General features: G+C 37.3%; 1 protein-coding gene across 7 annotated transcripts in view; it reads right to left on the bottom strand.

The window, feature by feature from the left end:
• Positions 1-24,956, bottom strand: part of LOC135466321 (uncharacterized) — a 99,089-nt gene that overhangs the window by 41,254 nt on the left and 32,879 nt on the right. The window contains exon 24 of one of the 7 annotated variants that reach the window (XM_064743747.1): positions 11,544-11,678. The exons of the other annotated variants lie outside the window; for them this stretch is intronic. The gene's annotated coding sequence lies outside the window, so the exon portion shown is untranslated. The remainder of the gene's footprint in view (positions 1-11,543; positions 11,679-24,956) is intronic. 7 annotated transcript variants of the gene reach the window in all.

The following is a 24,956-nucleotide window of genomic DNA, read 5'->3' as shown; positions in this document are numbered from 1 at the left end:
TTCAAAGTGATCTTAAGAAGGAAAAACAACATTTGAGAAAATCAAAAGTCAAGCAACACCTTACATGTATACTAGAAACTAATTTGAAAAGTGCATCCACATGAATGTTCGGTGCATTATCTAAATTCTCTTGAAATATTATCCTTAAGCCTTACTCGACAAAATTAACGAACACTGATTTTCAATTGTCAAGAAAGGCAGTTCAAAACGAATTCTGATTTGACTTATTGACAGGGTAATAGTCACTTGAAATTTACTGCAAAAATCAGCCAAAAATAATGAGAAAATTAAGAGACCCACAAATAGTAAATTCCCCCGTGGAGTACTAACTACAATGATCCTTAAATAGAGAGGCTACTTATTTCGAGAGATAAAGTACACTGCTACTTTATGTATCAACGAATTGTCACTTTTTCCACGATGAATATGGCTGGATCTCAATGGCCTGAAGTCCTGTCTGGCACATACCTCCATGTTCAGTCTTTGGACAAAAACACATGCCTTTATTGTGAATCAATGTCCCTAAATAATGTTCAGATCTGGGAAAGAAGGTTTTAATTTTGCTGCTATAAGCCATTTATCAAACTTCAGATTCCCAAAAACAAAAACCTGAAGACAAACACAATCTGAAGCTTGCCTTCAAAGGTGCTAAAGTTATTAGCAGCACCTGATGTCAGTGGAAGGAAACCAGTCAGACTACGTGCAGTCACATGCTGTCACTTGCAACGCTGATGTCAAAAACAGAACGATCGAAAGCCGAAGTAGGTTAAATTATCAGTAAGGACCCATTTGGCAGACACCAAAGAGACTTACTAGTGTCATGTTTGATTTCAAGTGCCCCTCTGCTTCAAAACTTGCCTTCTTAAATCTAATCATGCTGTGGGTCATGAAGATTTCCGTAAAAGGGAGATATGCAAACAGGTTGCTTCACAGAATTTTGAATATGTTAATCTTGACACATTGGTTATCTTGAATCACTTGTGCCACACATTGCATTCACATGTGCAAAACACTGCTTATTTTGAATCATATGATACACATTGCTTATCTTGAATCACATGTGCCACACATTGTTTATCCTGAATCATATCTGGCACACACTGTTTACTTCGAATCACATGTACCACACATTGCTTATTTTGAATCACATGACACACATTGCTTATTTCGAATCACATGTCTCACACATTGCTCATCTTGAATCACATGTCTCACACATTACTCATCTTGAATCTCATGTCTCACACATTGCTCATTTTGAATCACATGTGCCACACATTGCTTATTTTGAATCACATGACACACATTGCTCATCTTTAATCACATGTCTCACACATTGCTCACCTTGAATCTCATGTCTCACACATTGCTCATCTTGAATCACATGTGCCACACACTGCTCATCTTGAATCACATGTCTCACACATTGTTCATCTTGAATCTTATGTCTCACACATTGCTCATCTTGAATCACATGTCTCACACATTGCTCATCTCGAATCACATGTCTCACACATTGCTCACCTTGAACCTCATGTCTCACACATTGCTCATCTTGAATCTCATGTCTCACACACTGCTCATCTTGAATCACATGTGCCACACACTGCTTATCTTGAATCACGTCTCACACATTGCTCATCTTGAATCACGTCTCACACACTGCTCATCTTGAATCACATGTCTCACACTTTACTCATCTTGAATCTCATGTCTCACACATTGCTCAACTTGAATCACATGTGCCACACACTGCTTATCTAGAATCACATGTCACACACATTGCTTATCTATGCTATAACACAACACCAAAGTCCTTGTCCTGAAATAACACCACCACTGAATTAGAGTGTCATTTTCAATGCACTAAATGAGAGGTCATTGACCAACGGTAATACTATGTTCAAATCCAGATCTGTCTTTGAATGGAGCACCAAGCTGAAATCAAGCCTGCTGAAACCGGGTTTGAACCTGCAACCCCCACTGGTTACAAGCTAGCAAAACCCACGCAACAGTTTTATAGCCAATGTGGATGCTTAACTGCTCCATTACCCAAAAGGAGTGTCCTAATGTCCTACAAGAACTAAATTTAATAAGTGTGTACTTGAATTAATTCATTACCATGTACGAAGAATTCCCAATTGTGTCAGCTCAATGTGTGATTTGTAAGATATACAAAACAGAACAATATATACATGTACTCAACGACATGGAATGTAGTGTAGATGAGATCACAATGTTAATACACTTTACGTCACGCCTTGGTTGCTGTTCAAACCAGTTACTTACATTAGACGTACCTGTTGTTGGGTTTAGAGTTTCAGACCCAAACTCCAGTGAAAGACATACTGTAATTAAGCACTGTGTGTTTGTAGATAAAGGGAGTCAGTATGTTACAAGTATGCATCAGTCAATCGTCATTTATACAGTGTGCATGTGTTTAGGATTTAAACATTGATCCACAATTGCATAAAGTCACATGTTCCATGCTGATCTTAGAAACAAAAAACATAAGCTTACCTATTCTATTTCCTGTAAGTACTGCACAAGCATGCAGCCCATGTACTAGTCATACACTGTCAGATGCCTACAAGTGCCACACATACCCTCTGTTGTGTAACATGTATATGGGTTAACGAACAAAGCAGAGTGGAGCTGTGGCTGTTAACAGATTCTGAGCACTACAGTGGGCTAACTTTGCCTGTTACGGCTCTAATTTATTACTATCATAATCTTTTCGGCAGTCTGTAATCTGAAACCACCACAAATCCATGCCAGCCAACCCACCAGACAGCCACGCTTGTCTGGAGTTATTTTGCGGCCCATAAAAAGGTCCTACCAAGGGAAGACTAAACCATGACAGGAACAAGAAATTGTGATACATGTATATTGGAAACCGTCAGGAATTTCCTGTCTTTATGGATGTACGTGTAATTTTCTTGTGCCTCACAACCTAGCTTGCGTATGTAATGAAAAACTCAACACAATGGCTGAATCTAAATGACATGAGGGTAGCCTGAAAATTTGATGCTTCCCTTTGATTGTTATGCTTTTGTAATATCTGACATAAAATATGATTAATCGAGGCAATTATAACCGGCCATTCATAATAAAATACTCAGTATTTAGAAGTGGAGTTTTACATTTTTGCCTTGAGGCTGTCATCCATGAATTAAGGCTTGTATTACTCTTACTCTAGAATCCAATAGTAACTAGGAATCTGCAGACACAAGGTTCAAGAAATGATGCCAGCTTTACAGACCATTAATCAAACTGGCCTATTCATGGTTTATTCATGCACTAATTGTCTAGCAACTTCCACAAACTCATTGCCCTCTGCCAAGACTTCCGAAATTTGGATACAGAAAAAAAAAGAAATGAGAAAAAAATAAAACAGTCCAGTGCCATTGAATCTGCCAATGTATCAAGCGATTTAATAGACTTGGTTGTGCTTCTTAGCCTAATTGCTTTGTTGATACCTAAACTTTTGAAGATGCTTCCAGACTAGGCTATGAAGGAGAAGAAGATGAAAAAAAAGGAAACCTATTAGAGCTTGAAAATAGGAGGCAGACTTACTGTCTGTATTAACAAGGTCTGATATACATGTATGTACCAGAGGAAATTGATCTGTCAAAAGAAATCAAGTTAGCTGGGACAGTATACACATCCTGACATTGATATCAGGGACATTCCACATATCTTCATGTTTAGACTTCGTGCATACTCACTACACCTGGTCAACAGCAAACCACTTTACATGATCAGCTCAGGAAGATTTCCCACTTAGGCAAACTATATCGGGAGAACCCCTTCAGGGGTATATAGCTACATGTAGGGCTGTTCTGAACATGTTATCACGCAAACAGGTGAGGTCAAATAGGAGATAAACGAAGGCGTCAAGTGATCAAGACTGGGATGTTATATTACAGGAAAATGCCTCTGGGACAGATTGGTCTATATGGTTATGTCAGGTTTGTCTGGCTTATTTATCACTTCATACTGACAAACATTACCTCCAGCGTTCTCAGAAATCAAGATACACACGTTCAAAGACACTGGAAAAAATATTTTCTAACATAGATCTACCAAGTCCTACAAATTTTGCAATTTTAAAATACCTATGTAATTTGTTTGTTTGCATGGTTTAACATTGCTTGTACAATTATTTTCCACACAATGATTCCTTGTAGAAGGTTGTCCAGTGCCAACATATATTTTCAGTGCTGCCTTTAGAAGGGCCTGGTCTATGCACGATAAACTGACACAGGACACTTGCAGACCAGTACTTGGCCTATCCCCTTAGGTTATATATAAGCATTAAGTATGACACAAATCAGGGTTGAACCCAGACTCTCCCAGACTGAAGATCTTTCACCTTAGTTATACAAAAATGTACTAATCTGATTGCTGTTTAACACATATACCTTTACTGACAGATTTATCACATGGACAGCAGTCAGTTTTATGGAACATGTACAAATTTACTTTATACATGCACACACTTTGAAACACTCAGTTTTTTGTTGTAAGGCCATACATACAGGTACAACACACACATTCGTAACAAAGGCTGAAAATGTTTGAGATGATCCAGGTTTGTGCTGGAGAGATTCGCCATCCCTAATTAGCATGTTTGCCTGTGCATGCATGGAAGCGAAAAACAATTTGTCCAAATATTTAGCAGTATGATCTGATTGAATAGCTTATCTTCAAGACTGCTGGGCAGTGACCATAAAAAATGTAATCTAACAGGACTTCCCATTATTATAGTGCCTGAAATGCTTTCATGCACACCAGCCTAAGCTTTTACCCGGTATCTGTTACCTCTTATCGGTAGAGGCTTGTTCAGTAGATCTAAATGATGACAATGACATTTCCCCAACTGTTATTGTCAGAGAAGCAATGCGTAAAAACGCTGATTTTACGTCGCCATTTATGAATAATTTAGAGCCACTTCTGCATTCAGATGGCAAAAGTCTTTAAGGTTTTTTTCATACATACACAAAGCTAGAATCAAAACCAATATTTTATTCTAAATGTACACATATTTATGAATAGTCTATTAGCAAGAGCACATTAATCATACTAGATAAGTCAGATTCAAGACAATTAAAAATCAACAACTGTTAATTCAATCTGAAAAAATATTGGAAAACAGCAAACATACATGTTGATCATTATTAATTTCCATATCTTGAATATTGGTTCTTTATATCAAGGGACATGTAGATTAACAAACATCCCCCAAATCTTTAATGTTTCATTTTGTGACAATGCTGAAATCAACACAATTATTCCGAACTTGTGTTGTGTTTCTTAAATAAAAAATTCATTTATTATGTGAATCAAACTATCAACATCCAAAGAAGCTAATCATCTTCACACATTATAAATTAAGTCACAAATCTGTTGCAAGCATCTTGATAGAAGCATACATGTGTCAAGTCTAAGTAGCCGTCTTTTTGTTATTTATTCATTTGGTTGGATCTTCTATTTGTTGCTTTTTAAGAAATTAAGACTACATAGTATGAAGGAAGTATTTTTACTCCACCCCACCCTCGATCCTCCAGATCTCGGATATTTCCCGATATCCCAGCTTATTTATACCAGTTCTAAATTCTGGAAATTTATCCAGTGGTGATGCTGTAAACTTTCCTCAGTTTGGACGCATTGACAGGATGAAGAGTATCTCCTCCTCATGTGCACAATGCCACTTGTTCTAATGGTAGATTATAGCCACCATAACAGAACAAATCCACTTGATATTCAGGAAATGTGCTCGGGAATGTCGGCGAAATTGCTGCTGCACTGTGCACTCTGGTGAGGAGAGGGCTGAAGTAGCTTGTAATTTCTGGCAGGCCATCAGAATGCGCTGAATGATGAACCATCAAGTTGATTGATACTCCTCATTCTCTGCTAAGACCCTAAGATGTGTTAGGCAAACATCTACAGGGAAAGGTCAAGGTCGACATCCCTCATTTAACCAAAATCTATACCTGCAGTCAATCCCTATATGACTTACATATATATACAACAGCTAGTACATGTGTATCAGTCAGTTTAGACAGTGATCCACAGTCACTGGTCACAGAATGTTTCTCAAACACATACTGGCTTATCAATACTTCAATTTCCTCACTCAGCTTATGATTGTAAAACTGGTTCACTTGATTGATAGAGCCCAAAATATGCCTGCTAATGAAGATCCGCAGAGATTAATTTGGCTGTTAATTATATACAATAATTAACACAAATGTACTGTCATCAACTTAGATAATGCTATTCATTCCTTCATACATACATGTTACAGTAAAGCCATTTGAAACAAACTAAATACACATATACAGCAGAACTTACATGTACTGTACGTCCTTATTAAATGCTCAGGACAAATCACAGTGATTCTCTGACAGTGATGTCTGATACAATCACTATATTTGTAAGCCAAGTATGACATGCCACTTCTTCATGTCAAGTGTTTATTTATTTCATTGGTGCATTATGACGTAGTCAAGCATATTTCACTAACATGACGCCGGGCAGTATTATGGTGAGAGGAAACTGGACAGAACTCAGTGGAAATCCACGACCATCCGCAGGTTCCTTGCAGATCTTCCAACATATGAATGGCAAGGAAGTCAGGATGAGCTGGACATGAACTCACAGAGATGGCATTTGTGAGAGACTTTTGGGTTATTGTGCTGCATATTTTTGTCAGATTTGATGTCCGTCCACCCTATGGTTGTAATATTATGAGATACAGCGAATAACGACAGCACTGTTATTTATCCTCAGAGCTACTTCACTTCCACGTGTCGTAGGGGTCAGGTTTACCTGACCAAACTTCACAACTACTTCACTTCCACGTGTCGTAGGGGTCAGGTTTACCTGACCAAACTTCACAACTACTTCACTTCCACGTGTCATAGGAGTCAGGTTTACCTGACCAAACTTCACAACTACTTCACTTCCACGTGTCGTAGGGGTCAGGTTTACCTGACCAAACTTCACAACTACTTCACTTCCACGTGTCGTAGGGGTCAGGTTTACCTGACCAGACTTCACCTCTGCATATGCCAGACGGACTGGGATTCTACACTTTATATAATAACGTAAATTCTCCACCTATTCAACCTCTTTAGCACTTTTGTTCAATGGAATTTATGTATACAATTATTATGAAAATGATGATAAAAAGATTTGCGTGTGTCTCTAAAGATGCAAGCTTAAAAAAACTGTGCAACTTATTTCTCTACACCCCATATTTCTCTCGGAATGTTTTAAAATATTGGTCCCGAAGGAGGTTAAAGAGGTTGAGGAATTAGGGCATACAGGAAATGTAGGGTAATTCTATATAAATGAACCACAGTATTAATTATATCTCCGATTAGATAAAAAATATATATCAATAACAATCTAACATCTGATGCAGGAAACGATATAACCGTAATTAAGTTATAGCTGTAAAAGAATTAGTCAGATGTATGGAAATTGAAAATATATAATAAAATTTTGAAATGCCCAACAACCATGTTCACATGTATGTCTCACAAAATGCCTAAAAGGCAAAAGACCAAAGCATAATTCATGACAGACCCCAACGTGCCCTTTCCCAACAAAGTAAACCTTACATATGGTTAACTGTTGAATACACCATTAAGGTTAGTATACATGTGCACTGCAAAACAAATCCTCACAACTCTCTCTATAAATGATCACCAACACAGAATAGGCTTTGCCTTGGTGCAGTCAAAGAGTGAAAGTAATAGAGCTGTAAGGCTTGCATGGTCTTTGCCATTAGTCCCGTCGCTAACTGACAAGTTAACAGCGACATTTACGTGAATGTCCTGCATGTAATACACTCTGGCTTGTCAGTGGTCATTACAACAGTGGCAATTCACAAGTCTGCTAATACATCCACCATGAACTAATGGCCACTGTGACCCAACAGGTGACAACCTTCACGTATTCAGTCTTCACAAAATGCCACCATATACTAACTATGAGAAGCTTGGGCCAATTCCACAAAACAATTTTTGCCTTCAGTTTAAATATAATCCAACGTAGTGTAAATTTGGCATATTTGTCTTAACATGGCACTTGTTAAGTGTCCTCGATGTTTTAAATCACATTTCCAATAAGCTGTTTTCCACATTTTCGGCAGACCCGACATATACTAGGCCTGTCTGTGGTCTGAACTCACTGTGCTGAACACTCGTTGCAATCTGACATTGCTGATGTTATGACATTGCACAGTGTTGGGTCTTGTAGAACAAAACTGAAAATATTACATAAGCTTCAATTCTGCAACAATGATCTTATAAAGGAAGCTTGTGTATTGTGTAATTCTTATATGTTAGTTGAGGGCGGAATAAAGCTATAGGCCACCAGATCAGCCATCTTTGTTTTGAACAGCTCTGCAGTGTGTCATGACCCCTTACATACCAACAAATATGTGGTCATTTTAATCCCTAAGAGCAGCCAGCAATTGTCTCTAAGTGGTCAGGAAACTAAACTAGCCATTCTAATTGTCATCCATCATTTACTCTAATCAATCGAAGCCTCTCCAGTTGTAAGACAAATTTCCCTAACACCATACCCATGTGGCGTACACCATCACAGAAACACAAATTAAAGATCAATACTGGATAAAACTCTGGGATTCTCATTATATTTAATTATTATGGAGCTAAATATACCACCTATGAACTCAATGCTGAAGTACCTATAAGATGTTCATGGCTAAGATAGGTAATAACACAAACGAAAATAAAACAATGCTTCAATTATTACCTTCCCACAAAAAACAAAACATTCATTCCTGTTACACAGTTCAGTGTTACAGTATAACTTCATAAAACCCACCCCTCAGTCCCTTTCCAGCAAGTACACGTATGCACAACCCATTTTATTTCTGCAAAGGATGGCTGGTTTTGTAACAAACTTAACAAACTGGTCTAACTTAAAATCGAGACAATGTATGATACATGTTAAACAGCTTTCTGCAAGTGCACTACACTTACGATTAAGGGCATCCAGGTATTAGTGTAAACTTGAACTTGTAAGGCAAAGAAGTTTATCTGACAAATCACTGATTGCCACTGCGTGCCCTTAAATACTAAATGTACCCACCACGTCCAACTGAAATCTGAGGTAAATTAAAAAAAAAATTTCAAGCAGACACTGACATTGGCGCCACACTTTCTCAGTCAGCTCGCTCTCTCTCTCTCTCTCTCTCTCTGTGCGGGGCATTTTATACAATTGCCTTAATTAAAAAAAAAAAATGGCAAGAGGAAAGACAAACAATGATTTATGTGTTCAGGCATATTTTAAAAAATATAATGCGTTACTGGCCCGGCATTTTGCTTCTATGTTGTGATGTAGTACAGAAAAGCTTTATTTTGAGACAAGATTTCTATCCTGAATGTTGGATCCTGTTACAAACTGTATTCTGTCAGTAGCCACAGAATCACTGCAAAATCACTCATATCCATGTATTACTAAAAGCTTTAATCCCTGGGTTATCTTGGCAATTTCAACTTAATATGTATATTGGAGAGACTAAGGCAGGCAAAGTGCAATTGAGTGCTCCACCTCCACCGGAGAAACAACACATTGCACTGTCACACAAACGCTGCACTGTTCACAGCACAGCTAATAGTTAGAGCTCACACATGTAAAAACAGCTACAGAATTTCCTGTTTATCTTTGACATTTTAATCTTTAATCTTTTGTTTGTTCCCACAGATATATGTGAACATATGACCTTTTCAAGGTTAAATCAAAAAATTAATTCCTTCCCCTAACAAGGAAATCGCGCATATAATTTAATAAAAATACTGAACTTCCTTCTCCCCAAATTCACAGTGTCAACTAAAATACCAGTTGATGGGGCAAAAAACAAACAAACTGCAACACATGTACTTGAGTTTGGAAAATGTTGACATGGGGATATTTTATTTCACATAAAACTAATCTGCTTAGAATTTTATCAGGCAAGTACAGCAGCAAATTTTGTTGGCAAATTAAAACGTCAATTATTTCTGGAAGATGATGGTAGCTAAAGGACAATCGATTTGACAGGCTAAAATGGATAATCTGCTGTAAAAAGGGGGGTAAAACTGGATATGGCCTGTGTTGTGAAGCTGACTATATGTGCTGATAGAGCCAACTAAGCCTCAGCCGTGCTAAACAGATTCAAGACCCAGTCTGCCCTTATCCTTCATCTGGCCACCCACAGTAGAAAAATAGACCAGGCTATACAATTCACAACTGCAGAATACAATATAATCTTCAACGAGATAACCTCTGCCTCAACACAAAAGATGTAAAATGAATAAAAAATTTAACAATTTTTTTTCCCCTTTTTTTCACACAGACATTGCATTCTGGTATCTAGGCGTTTAGTCATTCATCAATGAATATGAAAATCAATACGTCTCTGTATAAAACCAAATGTATACTTGTAATGTTGTAACACTGATGACTTATTACACTGATGACTAATTTTATTTGTATGTGAACTTTACATATATGTATAAGAGCTATATATCTAATAATATATCCATACCCTTTCTTAGCATTCAGGGGCCGATTCCACAAAGCCATTTCTGACTTCAGTTAAAAACTGAAAAACGATCATAAAGCTTATTTTTCGACTTTGGAAATTGAAATTTTTTTCCACCTCATCAGTATCAGCAAAAGACAAAAGTGTCCAAATTTCCACTTCCAAAGCCAAAAAACTACACACTGTAAAGAGGTATTAAATTTTTACTTAAATCAGAAATGGCTTCGTGGAATCAGTACCTGGACCATACATGTAATATTATTTGGTGTAGAGTTTAGTCTGCATACCACATTCTCTTACACCCAATATTAACACTGTTCATTTACCTTACTTTATACATGTGATTTACAGAGAGAAGGTTTACACCCAAAAAATGTCTGCATTACCTATTCTGCACGAACTTTTGTCCTAAACGCATATGAACCTTCTACTTAAAAAAATAATAAGAATAAAAATTAGCATAAATGGACATACTTTTACACATATGCAATACTCTGAGACTTAAGTAAACAAATGAAACACAGACATAATGACATCACAATTACAGACGACACTGTGTAATACGTGGGCTGACAGACAAATATTCTGAAATACAGGCCTGAACTAGAAAAATAGCTATAACACTGATTCAATTCCAACTGACACTGATTATCTCTCTCGGCTGAGGATGTCTAGAGCGTATGAAAGGTGATAAGAGAGAATATGCAGCCAGGCACTGTCAAAGTTAATCTAAGGACTGACAGAGAAGGAAGAAAAACTGTTGTCCGAACTAAGCAATCTCTTTACACAATGTTACAGAAAGTAACAGTGAAGTAGCACAAGAGGGCAACTGAACACCTGAAGTAGCTGTTAATTCCCAGATACTCAATACAGGACACTCACATTTCATAACACAGGTCAATCAAACTACATGTAACACTGCCTTTGATGACAAACGACAAGCTGCCTATGATACCAAAGATAAATGAATGCTTACCCCCCTCGGATACAGAATTGGAATTCCTCCACTCTTCAAGCAGTGTCCAGTTTCCAGCAGTGTTCACACCCGAGGAACTGAAAGCCAGCGACCTCCTTCAAGAGCCAAGATAATGGCGCGTTGGAGGAGTAGGAACTGCGTAAAAAAAAACCAATACAATCTCTCAGAAAGGGACTTTACGGAAGAATGAACTCGGCAAATATTGCCGCTTCCCTGAAGTACAGAAAGAAAGACGCTGTGATGTTTCTGGATCTTTGAGCTATCTCTTCCTTGATCAGACAGACTTAAGGCAGCGAGTTACCACGGCACGCTATTCAAAGTCTCCGACCACTTGTCTGCAAGCTGGTCCAGATTATTGGCGATCTGGGCGAGGACAATCCTGCTAGCAGAAGAGCCTGTCCACGGAGGGGCTAGCAGTCAACACCACAACACGTCCAACTGACTTTTATGCCAACATATATCGACAGCCAGCCGCAGTGTCCTGTCTGTCTGACACTGTGGGTCTTCTGTGGGCAAGATTAGAGAAATTAGCTAGATTGTAAAGACATAATTACATAGGATTCTGTAACTCAGCTCCCTGTCTCTATGTCCCGTCTGAACCCTTCTGAACGTAACAGCTACAGTTGAAGAGAGGGCCTATAACATCACATGTACCTCTGATAGCCTGTACTTATAGACTCAAAGAACATGCTATAGTCATCTGATGGTAGGCAGCCTCCATTAGAAGCTTCTAATGAAAAAAAAAAAGCAAACACATGTCACTATAAATACACTTTAAACTAGTGCCCTCCTTCCACAAAGCTTTGATACTACATATCAGGCCTGTGACATTATCCCATTTTACTGAAATTAGAAGAGCTGATAGGATTATATTTATTTTCTCAGTACGGCAAAAACCTTTTGTGCTTTCAAAATGGCACATACACACTTTCTGAGAAACTAAAGACAATTACTGCTTTACAGGGCGATAGTAATCATATAGTTACAGCCATTATCATCACAAAATCTGCAAGAGCATATCACATGTCCCCTATCAGTGAACAGCTTCATGAATATTTATACGTAATCTGTTTCCTAATGAAGCTGCCAGTGATGAGGCAAGCACCCTGATTTTGCCCCCATCAATGCCTCTAGCTTAACCAGCCTTCAAGCATGGCATGATGGGATATTTTCGGCAATTCCTTCTGTGAATGAAATCAAAACTACAGCATGTACCGAGAAGCTCCAGATATAACTGGAGCACATATAATACTACCAAACATGCCATCATCTCACAGTGCCAATCTGAAATTTGTTAGTCACTGTAAGAAGCAATCAATATTTTGAGGGAAGCCAGGAAAACGTTCTGCTTCTGTTCAATCTGACTCAAAAGTGTCTACTCTGTAGTCATTATTCAGCCTGTGGGACAACCTTGGCGCTTAATGGCCAAAAAAAACAAACAAAAAAAAAAACACGCAAGGCTGATAAAAAGCAACTGGTTAGGGTAGCAGAGTGCCTGCAATTGTTGGGCCTCCCATTTGCCAGAGCGACACACATTAGCTGCAATGGCTTATGCGGAATCTGGCATTGAAATGTCTAAATTCTAACGCTGCATGATTAATGTACCTAATGTTTCACAAGACTGCATGTGCACCAGAGCTAGAGAACTTACTTCTTGTTCAGATATCAGGAATTTTAATAAGGTGGAACATTTGAACAAGTTTGCAAAAAGTTCAAGCAAAACAGTATTCAGATACCCAACAGACTTTCCTAATTGCATGCAGCTGCTGCCGGCACTGAATGGTGTTAATGGCAAATAGCTTGCTGGAGTTTAGGCTTACACACTCACAAGTATGTAGCAGACCTACAAGCCTACATGTAGCGGACTTAAAATCCTATTTATGTATCGCTACATTTCTTATTATAATAGTTGCATGAAGGCCTATATGCTTGGTTTCCTCCACCAAAAATCTTGAATCGACTTAAGTACATTTATATATACAAATTTCCATTAACGCATAATGTCCATTGTACAAGTGCATGGCCCATAATAAAGAATAGCTGGGATGTCAAAAATTTGACACACTGACCAACAGATTATGTTCAGTAGCCGACAGGCAAAGAAACATATATGCAGCTGATTTGTGATTTTACAAGGCTGTCTCAGTCAGCAGACCCCAACAAAATGTGGTCTTTAAAAAAAAGGGGTTTTTGATGGAAGTCTCACATTTTAAATTAAAAATCATGTTCTCATTGTCAGTGTATTAAAACTCACATTTTTTTGTAAAAAAAAAGAAATGCCTCATAACACTGTTGCACGTTTTCATCTAATACAAATGCATGTATGTGTTAACTTCTGTATATATATATACTGTACTTGCAATATACAGTTAAAAATACACAAAACCATTTTCCAGACCCCCCACCAGAAATTTGCCCTGCATGCACCCAAGCAGGGGTCTGCAGCCCCTGGACCCAGGCTAGCTGGTCGGATTTGACAGTTCTGTGGGTAGTTGTTAAACACTAATCACATCAAATAACTATCATAATAAATGCATGTATATGTCTGCTGTCAGACATCACCACTCTCCAGACCATGGCGTTTACATACACATGCAACAACTGGGTTTCAAGGACCTTATGAATACATACAATAGCTACACTGTATACATACGAAGTGATTAAGCCAAGAGGCACGACTATCAGGCATTCAACACTAGTTGTTCATTTCCTGCCTAATCCGTGGGCATATGGTTCTTTTCACAGTTTCTCATCTGGTTAAACTGAGGCTAACAATTTCTGTATGAGCACACAAGCTTTGACTTGACATATCTCCAACCGGCAGCTGACCTCAATCTAAGTAAATGTTCACAGCAATCTTTGCTCATATATTTTTATTAAGCTAATTGTGCTGTCAAAGAAAGCCTAAATACTTGATGAAGGTGATGTGTTGTGAATTAGTCCACAAAGGCATGGAGTCGAACAAAAACTGCCTATAGCAGCTGATTGTCACAGGCACAAACAAGGTTTACTGAAACAATGTACTTGGTATGCAAAAACTAATAGATCTGTTTTTGCAGGTTTATTTTTCTTTTTTACAATATCTTAAAGACAATTAAAGGAACTATGCAAGAGTAGTTTCATCCACTCCTTGTTTACAAAATGGGTCTTCCATTCAATTATTGATTTAATGATCTGACATAACTGGCCAATGACACTCGTGGTTTCCTTGAGTTATCCAATGGGCAGCCAATATCAGATTTGATTGATTGGCTTGAGGAAGTATTTTGACTGCATGACAAACCAACATATAAACGGTATATGCGAGCGAGGACTATATTCCCTGGGTGTTCCAAACACAATCCAAGCAGAAAGCTGTTAGGCTAAGCGTGATTTACAAGGCTGTCTAAGTCTGTAGACCCCAGCAAAATGTGGTCTGTAATCTCTAAGATCTTAGGTAGAGGAAGCACCACACCACTTAAGGCCAAAAAAAGTATATATGGCATGAAAGATTTTGAATGCTTTAAATTTACTTTATTTACATTCATTAATTACACTATAATAGCACACGTTACATTATACTACGCACACAACAGCTTGTACATGTAATACCATCTATTAAATGTGGTAAACATTCAGAATTACATAACTTCCTTTGCAGATTCCTTCAAAATAATATTTTACATTGGATCTTGGAAGCAAATTAACAACCAGCCTTCATGTACTGTACACGTTCAGCTTGTGAAAACTAACTCTGGTATCCCCATTCCTATTACCGGAGTCCAAACATGCAAACCATGTGGAGCAATTTCCAAAATCTTTGCAATTTTAACTGCACCAAATTTGAACTGCTCATAAAACACTGAGGCACACCAAATAAGCTTATGGATAATTCAGCCCACCACAAATAACACTGAAGCAACAAACTGCTACTGTTTCCCTTTATGATTTTATGGGCCTGACTTAAAACGAGCCAGAAGGCTGCTGGACAAATGTCAGAGATTGTTATGTAAAGTGCTGTTGTCCGTGGTTACATCTCCTTAGAAACATGTACACCCAAGACTGAATAGGCAAAACACAGCCTTCCAGACATATTTATCTATTCCTTAATAGCCAACTAGTAAAACACAAGGCATACACGGTGGATATATTGTTCTCACTCTAATAGCTGTCCAGCAGACAGAAAGTTTTAAGGGCATCAAATTTACATAAATTTTTTTTTCCTCGGTCTAGCTCAGTTATAAGTAAAGTTTCCTCTTCCGTGTATTTCTTCAACCGCAAACAGTTAGACTAAACCTGTAGAAAAAATGAGTTTCATAAATACTTGTGCGTGGCTAATGTATACCGAACACCTGGATGATTTTGCCATATAAATTAAATCATTGTTGTTGTAATTGTGAAGAAACAATACAGAGGTCGTATCACTGCGGTTTGCTGAGAGTCTATCCAAACATGCTAAAGGTTGCTTGAGCATGTTGCAGTGTGCTGCATTTCCCAAATCAATCTCCATCTTCCAAAACAACCACTTAGTCGCAATAGAAAACCTAGTGATGCAAGAGCAAATATCTCTGAGAAAAAAATGCAAAAACACATCCAGGCTTGCATGAGCTGGGAATCGATGTAAAAAGCAGTCGCCATCAAACAGACATTTACTGATCAATGTCAGTCAGATTTCTTTGGTGGTGAATGTTTGAAAAGCTCCAGTAAAAATTTGACTGTTATGCCATCCAACAAATGTTAAGTCTTTAGACAGCTTAAAAAGCAAAGATCAATCAATGCCTGATACTTCAAAATCTTTCCACATCATCTTCGGGGCTTTTTTAAAAATCAGAAAACACACTGAGAAAATCTGTGAGTTTCTTAAGTTGCCATGCCCCTATATCTTCCCTGTAGCTACAACACAGATGTCGCTGTTATACCTGTGTCTTCATTTAGCCACGCACAGTGTATCTTAAAGCAAAGGCTTTAAGATCAGTAGATCTTGTGGGGAAATTGCATGAGCAAAAAACAAACCTGTAGAACTGTTAGACTGCACCATTAGAGTTAATGAACAAGAATGATTGAACTTTGCACTGGAGAATCAGTTTCAGGCAGAGTTTTTGTTTCACAACTTGAGAAATAAAGGAAGACTGGACAGAACAGTGGGCGGAAGAAATCAATTGGAATAAACAAATTTTAACTTCAGCCGACAATTTCCTCCCAAAATTGAAGATTTATACCCTTGGGGTAGAAACAAATCCAACTGTTGCCAGCAATATATCATATCCTAAAGGCCATCCATTAGTGTGAATATCTGTGCCATATTGACATGTCAAGATGCAGCTCTAAGACAACAAAAACAAACCATGTACAGAATGAAGAGGCGCTCTCTTAATTACTTCTGTCAAATCATGTTAGCATAATTTTTGCCAAAATAAAGTTTTGCTTTTAAAATCAAAAGCTTTTCATACAGAGTTAAAATCCCATTATTAGAGAGCTATACAAATTTACCCTCTGAGATAGAAATATCTGACTTTGGTGTGCCCTGATTTCAGCAGAATATTTACCTGTATATCTGATATGCAAGGCAGGATTAGTTATGCATTTCAATCACATCTAAATAAGTAGTACCAGATCTAGGCCTAGACAGAATAAACATAATTTAATGGTGAACAAATGTATTTTAACACGCAGTAAAATGATACAATAACACCCATTTTCTTAATGCTTCAATGTTGTGATAGGGGAGTTTCCAGTTCAAAATATCAACGCTGAAAGTACATTTACACGGAGTTCTGTTGTACCATGTGACTTGTCTGAGAAATGCTAGGCAATTTTTTTTTATTACATTTACTACAAGTGTCTCAAAAAGCAATTTTGAGTTAATGAATGGAGAAAATTGCCGAGCTGGGCGTTCGTGAACTTAAAAAAGTTCCTGGACGTAAGGGATATCATTGTGGCCCCCTGACAGAGTGGTAACTGGTATTTATAATTAATGACAACAAAGTTGCTTAACATTTTGGAGTCACATGATGCATTTGTTACCTTTAAAGACTTTGATGTCAAAACTCCCCTGTTCAGATTGTGGTAAGGTAGGGGGATTGGAATGGTTCACATACATACCTAGATTTAATCCAAAACTGTTCCCCGGGAATACTACATCATCAAAGCTAGTATAAACAATTTTCAGTTATTAATAAATGTGTTTCAATGATTCATTTTCATTTAAACAGTAAAGTTACAGTAAAACAGAAGCTGAATTATTAATTTTCCACACTGTGACAAAATTAATGTTTTACATTGTGGCACAGTTTTTGTCATAACATTTTGTCACAACATTTTTCAAATTGCTGAATAAGTCATATTTTGTCACAGCATGAGCAGGACCCTTTAGTTACTTCAAGTATTTTACAATGTACATCCATACATGTAGAACGTGGAATACTTTCATGCTGAGTTCGCTTAGTTGATGCTTGTAGGTAGAAATTGTCTGAAATTGACTGTTCTGACCACACTGTGTCAAGTCAATGTTACTTTCCCCCACCCCACCCCCTCCAACTCACCGTCTACCACCAACCCCTCTGTTTCAGGAATAAAACACCTTAGAGACAGAAATGTTCAAATGCCAAATCAAAGCCACTACGCTCCATTTGTCCTCACATTAGCCAGCCATCAGCTCCGACAAAACTACATGTAGATCCACGTACGATGTAAAAACACATGTAGATGTATTTATGTACTCCTTGGGCATGTTTCACTATAGACATGCAGTTTCCCTCCCTTCATCACACCTTTAAACAAGTTTCGAATCTTGTAAATTAAACATTTTTACTTGGGTAGAAATGTTGAATGTTACCTTTTTCAAATGCAAGACTGCATCCCTGAGTGTACATTTGTGTGGAATTCAATTTACATTTTTACAAGATTTAGAAAAAATTAAAACGATTCATCTCAAATCAATATGACCAGACTAACCTTCATCTGGAAACATATGCAATGGCAAAAAAAAAAAAAGATATGACATCTCTCTCATTTTCTTCTTGACAGCTCTGCTAATTGGATTCCACTCCATTTTCCATTTTAACAGGAAGTAAAGATAATTCGAATGTGACAAGTGCTCAATATATGTGCGCAGAAGAATTTTTAACAACTTAAACTGTCACCAGTGTAGAGAGTAGGAATGTAGTTTGTGTAGAAGGTCAAGCAATCATCCAGGCATTGCACACTGACACAGAGGTTAAGTCATTAGCCAGCTCTGCAAACAGCACTTGCTTCATTTCCAGACGAGCACTACTCAAATGGATCACTGGACACAAAGCCCTCTTCTCCATACATGAACAATCACCCCCAAAACCCATCCTTCCAAATGACTTTTTTATTTGATGTATGTTCTTTGCTTGATCTTGGTGTGGTAAAGCGTGCCGTCAGCTTGGTCTGACCAGATTTCAGTGCAGGGATCAGGCCATATCTGTGACCAGATCAATGCCAGTCATCTAAATGCTTCTTCATATCTCATTATCGTCACAAATAAACAAAGTTGAAACCAACTTCTAAGAAAATGCCTTCATAAATTCACAGAGCTGCAATATTTATTTATTTATCTTTCCTTGATTGTTGTTCAATGCCATACTCAATAATTTATCACTTTAATATAAGATGGCGTTCTCTAACCACTAAATCATGGCCTGCATCTAGATCTGGAATAAAGCATTTTATACATACATGTACAATCTACCCTTTGTGTTTTCAGTGGATAATGTTTATAGATGTGTATACAAGAAAATTGCAAAAGTTTTGGAAATTCGACAAATAAAGGAAAACAGAGTTTTACATGTTGATCAGCTGGTGTACCCGCCCTCATTGAGCGATCTTGGACTTAAGTCAAAATTTCAAATCACTTTAAAATTGTTCTTTCTTGTGTAACAAGGACAATTTATTGCTTGGGTATTCTGGGTAGTTATTGTCCAACAAATTCCAATTATATTAAAAGAAAGGTAAATACCAAATTTATTGACAGAAATTTTGACTTAAGTCTAAGATCGCTTTGTGATCCCGGGGGCCAGAAGAACGAGGTAAATTTATATATAAGACAAACGTTAACACACCACATATACTACAGGAGATTCTTCTTCATGGAATATGTTCTCCAGACCTGATGTTCTTGTATGCTTACAGGAACCTACCCAACATGTGCTCTTTTCAGCCTATAGTGTCATTTTTTAAAGTTTTCTTCTCCTTTAAATATACAACACTTCCGTAGAGATGGAGTGGATTTTCGAAGTTGATTTAATGTAACAAAAAACCCCCTAAAAAACAAGCAGATAATATCTGGAGTAGTTATATTGCACACAAAGCAAAATTTGACACACAGAGCCACACATTTACATCTATCATTATGTTTTGACAGAAACATCCACATGAACTCTAGATATCTGATCAGCTCACAGACTCTTTCATTTTCTACTTACAGCCTGTGCATGTAGCTTAAGCTGAATGTACTGGTGTTTTTTAAAACAGACAATCTGGCTTTACAGTGTACATACATACATATTTCATTTACTCATGAATGATTCTGCTTGTTCTGCTTCCTAAATTCCCAAATGTTCACACTGGGCGGATCATTAAAACATCCTTAACAGCTTTGAGATACAAATGAATGCTTTTATATGTCCGCAATGTTTGCGGTTTCAAATGAGTACTAGTCTATAAGAGAACAGTGTTTTTCACTGTGGGACAGTTGAACATGCTCCTGAGCCATCATGGTAAGCCGTATCTTAATTTTGATCTAACAGTCAAAATTATTTATATTCAATTTACTGAGAATACATGATATAGAGATCTACAGAAACAAAACATGAAGCTGTATGTGGCATTAACCAAAAAATACCGAGCAATGCACTCAAAACCTTCAGCACTTCTGTCAACACTTCAGCCTTAAGCACATGTACAATGCAATGAATAGATCTAACTTAATGGCAGTTTGTAATAATCTGTAGATCTTTTTTCTAGTGGCAATTAGAAAATTGTGAAACATGAAGCAGGAGAATACCTTTTTGGATAACAACTTTTTTGTTTATTTCAGACTGCCCTAGCAGCATCTTAATTTCCCTTAAATGACCCCTATGACCTTGAAGAAAAAGGTCAAGGTTGCTTAAAATCAATAGGGTTCTTCTTCATGCCAAGGTGTAAGTCTGGTGTAGATGGTGAACTTGGGCTGAACTGTTCTAGAGATATCATGTTTACCAGCCTTTTCTAAAATTTAACCTAAATTACTCCAATGACCTTGAAGAAGTTCAAGGTTGGCGAAAATCAATAGGGTTCTTCCTTAAGACAAAGTGTAAGTGAGGTTTAAGTTTGGTCAATTTGGTATAAACCGTTCTAGAGATAAAGCGTTTACAAGCTTTTATAAAATTTCACTAAACGATTCTGATGACCTTAAAGAAAAGATCAAGGTCGTTGATAATCAACAGGATTCTTCGTCATGCCAAGGTGTATGTGTGGTGCAAGCTTGGTAAGCTTGGGCTAAACCATTCTAGAGAGAGCGCTTACAAGCCTTTTATAAATTTAACTTAAATGACCACAATAACCTTGTGGAAAAAGGTCAAAGTCCCTAAAATAAATAGGGTTCTTCATCATGCCAAAGTGTAAGTGTGATGAACCTGGGCTCCACAGATCTAGAGATAGAGCGTTTACAGGATATGGACAGACAGAAGCATGGACAGACACACGCCACCAGCTACGACAATACCCCTTGGCCATTACTAGCCGAGGGATAAAAATCTCAGCTCTACAGACTATCTCAATCACAGAGACTATATACATTTATTGCCCATGCTAGCATACAGTTTTGGAGACACTGTTTACAAGACCTACTGTAATTCTTCAACCTTTTAGAAAGTTTGCAAGGTGTTTATGTATGCATATTCTGAAGACACTATTCTGTGTAGCCTGATAAAATTAGAGTTTTTGTGAAGCCCTTAAATTGGCCAACCCAATCAATGTAGTTTTGTCTCCAAAATCAAATGAAAAAGGGTGAATAAATTGCACTGAAATTTGCTCTTTCATATGTAAAATCATATAGAAACAGGGTATGTTTAAATAAGTTTCGGAGTGGAGGAAACTGGAGTTCCTGGTGCAAACCACTGATCTTTGGCAAGTTACTCACACAAATACAATGCACATATATGCACACCCTACTGGAGGAAGACAAATGATCTTCAATGAATGTAAGACTACAAGTGGTAAGACTGCACATCCATAAATGAATGCCATCAACTGCTTAATGTCACCAAGGTTTCAAAGTACAAGCAGTGAATAGGGGGAATTACTCTTCAAATTCCTGATCCACGGGATCCAAATACCAGTACAGTATCAGCTTATGTCCTGGAAAGGTACATGTAGGTCTACACACCATTTGTGTTGACTGCATACAAGCATGTGTTGGGGGACCAAATAGTAAATCCATGTATAATTTCACTAAAACCACATGTACCTAGTTTTGGGGACATACAATTACAAGTTAAATTTGAGATTTGACATCAACAAGATTAAAGGTCACTGTACTGACTGGATTCTTATAAGCTTTGGAGAGTAATACACCAGTCAGACTTCAAGCATGGATGTCGTTCAATTTGTCTTAAAAGCACTGATAAAATGCTAACCCTAAATGTGTATGCTGATTGTAAGGAGGTACAGGTCAACGGTCAGTAAAATACTGTCTCACAACTTTTCATTTAAGAAAGAAACTTTCTACTGGAATGAAGGTTAAAAATTAAGTTCACAAAATTTTATGACAAACATGTAAACTTGACTTGGTTCTCATATTTTGGTATCAGATGGATGGACATTTGGAACCACTCGTAAAAAAAAAAAAAAAACATAGTAACTAAATAATTGAAAAATGACACCAGTCAAAATTTGACTTCTTAAACATCAACTTTGGGTCTATGCATTCAAATAATCCGGGGATATGCAGACACATCATTAAATGTAAATTAAATCATTTCTGCTGTAGTGCAATCTTTGCTACCCACTTGTGCATTCTGTAACATAATGAAATCACAAGGTTGTAGTCACTGGGTGAGTCCTTCAGCTTGAGCTCTTTCCTCAGGTTCATACAAATTGGCCTATGCGGATGGGTAATAAAAAAACAAACACTAATCATGTAGACAATACCCCAAAGTCCACAGTCTTGACATTTCAATATACTGCAAGCAAGCTTATGGCAAAATTAAAAATACAGACGTGTGATAATTAACACTGCGACCATTTCCTGTAAAAATCAATTATTAAATTCAACGTAGTCTATTTGTCAGCACGTAGTCAGCTGTTATCTTGTTTAGTTGTGTTTAAACCACACACTTTCAGCTGAGCCCTAAATTTAAACGTGTAGGTTAATCAGCAATAAGACATTTAATTAATATTCACTGGGCCCCTGAGACCTAACAAATTACATGCCACACTGTTAATTCGCACATATATGGGGTTCGAGTCTGTTTTTGACATGAAATAAATTATTACAAAGGAACAAAATACTTGGTTTAATTCAATCCTGCTGATAAATCACAGCATTTTACTTGTACATCAAAATTCTGAAGAAAAAAAAAAAAAGAAAAAACAAAAAAGACTATAGCCTTCTATGGAGCATATGTAAATTAACTTTAGTGTGTTTGCAAGCAGGTGGAGAATAAAAGTGCTATGGTGAGAGGCCCAGCAGTATGTGCTACTGGTAACTACATGTATGATCAGAACTACTCCCCATGTGACCACATTACTCGTCTGGCAGTTATGAAACATCCAATATTCGAAATGGAATGAAAAATCAATGTTTTCTTGTTTAAATGACCACTAATACACATGAGAAATATAGATCTGATCATATAGTGGGGGAAAGAGGAAACATATGAAACTTGAAAGGGCACCTGTTTATTATGTACTCTTCTGTTAAACACATGTATACTGGTATCACCCTGTGTTCTGGTGAACTACTCTTAACGACAACCCATTGCAACATCAGAGCTATTAAAAAGGCTATTATACATATTACATGTATAATAGCCTTTGGGACAGCTGCAAATCCTCAAGCCCAGTCATCTGGCCAGTTTCAAACTGTTCAGATAAAGTCTATTTTCATGTCAGAATTTATTAAACCTTTGCCTGCAATAAAATACCTGAATATATACTCAAGTATAGTTGAAATACATACAACCTTGTTTTCAACCTTTGCAATAATTTATATCAAAATTTATATCAAAAGTTAACTTACATTGCAATACTGATGTATAAACAAGGGTTAGGAGACAGCCTGTGGCTCACCAAAAAGTTCTTCAGTTGTGGTTACAGTCTAAATTAAAAAATGTTTGGTTAATGTGGCGATAGAATAGCTGACCCTAACTACAAAACTCTGATGCCACTTCCACCCTTATCCTCTCCTCCACCCTCAATCACAATACCTCGATGGACTCACCCTAAAATTTTGTTCATGACTAAGTTGCCCATTTGTCCAGATTCTGGGAGTTCTATTGATTTCAGAAAGGTGCTTTGAGAGGTGTTCGGAAGGTAAAATGATATCCGACCAGGAAAATGTAATTTTTAGCACCAGAAGAAATATGTAATGACACTTATCTGCCTCTAAAAATGCTTTTTGGTGGTTGAATGTTTAGGTCATTTAGGGCACTTCACAAATGCAAGCCATACATACATGTATATTAGTTTGGTGCTTGCTTTTCACTAGCGCACACAAGGTGCAAGTTCAAACCCATCTCTGGACTGGGATTTGGTGTCAATATCTTGACAACTTGTGTGACCGTTTGCAGAATCTATGATTTATGGCAGACCACTTGTTTTCCACCAATGTGATGTGAATGTAAGTGTGTCAAATCATATAAATCAGTCAAATGAATAAATACACCTAAATGTATTACGTGTGCATGGATCCATTACAAATGGAATGACATAGCATCAAGATCTTCATGAACTTAATTATAACTATTGTTATTAAATGTAAAGCAGGAAATAAAGTAAGACTTACGTGTAAGCTTTACAATCAATTCTGGTCATTTTAATTTGTATTTAAACAGACATACAGTACATGTAAATTGTGAAGGACACTAACAGCTGCACACAGGCATCAAGGCCAGTTGAGAGCCACTAGTCTGACTTTGGTTTGTCTGTGGTGTATCTGTGAGAAACTTTGGGAAAATAAAAAAAAAACTATAATGACCTTGATATACAAAACTTAGCAATGCAAATAATTCATGTTCACTCCAATTAAAGAATAGGTGAATGGAAGAAGCCTGATACATTAGTGAGCCAGTGGCATATGCGTCTGAGAAATATGTTTGGTACAGAGTAAGCGCCAAGGTAGGTCACTGAAATTATTAAATCATTTACAATATGCCAGATGCCCTCAGACCATACAACCTTGCTTGCTGGCATCTCTGCCCAGATAGGATA

This window comes from Liolophura sinensis, chromosome 6 (assembly GCF_032854445.1).
Source record: "Liolophura sinensis isolate JHLJ2023 chromosome 6, CUHK_Ljap_v2, whole genome shotgun sequence".
NCBI classification, from domain to species: Eukaryota; Metazoa; Mollusca; class Polyplacophora; order Chitonida; family Chitonidae; genus Liolophura; species Liolophura sinensis.
This window is presented reverse-complemented; position numbering and strand designations above follow the sequence as displayed.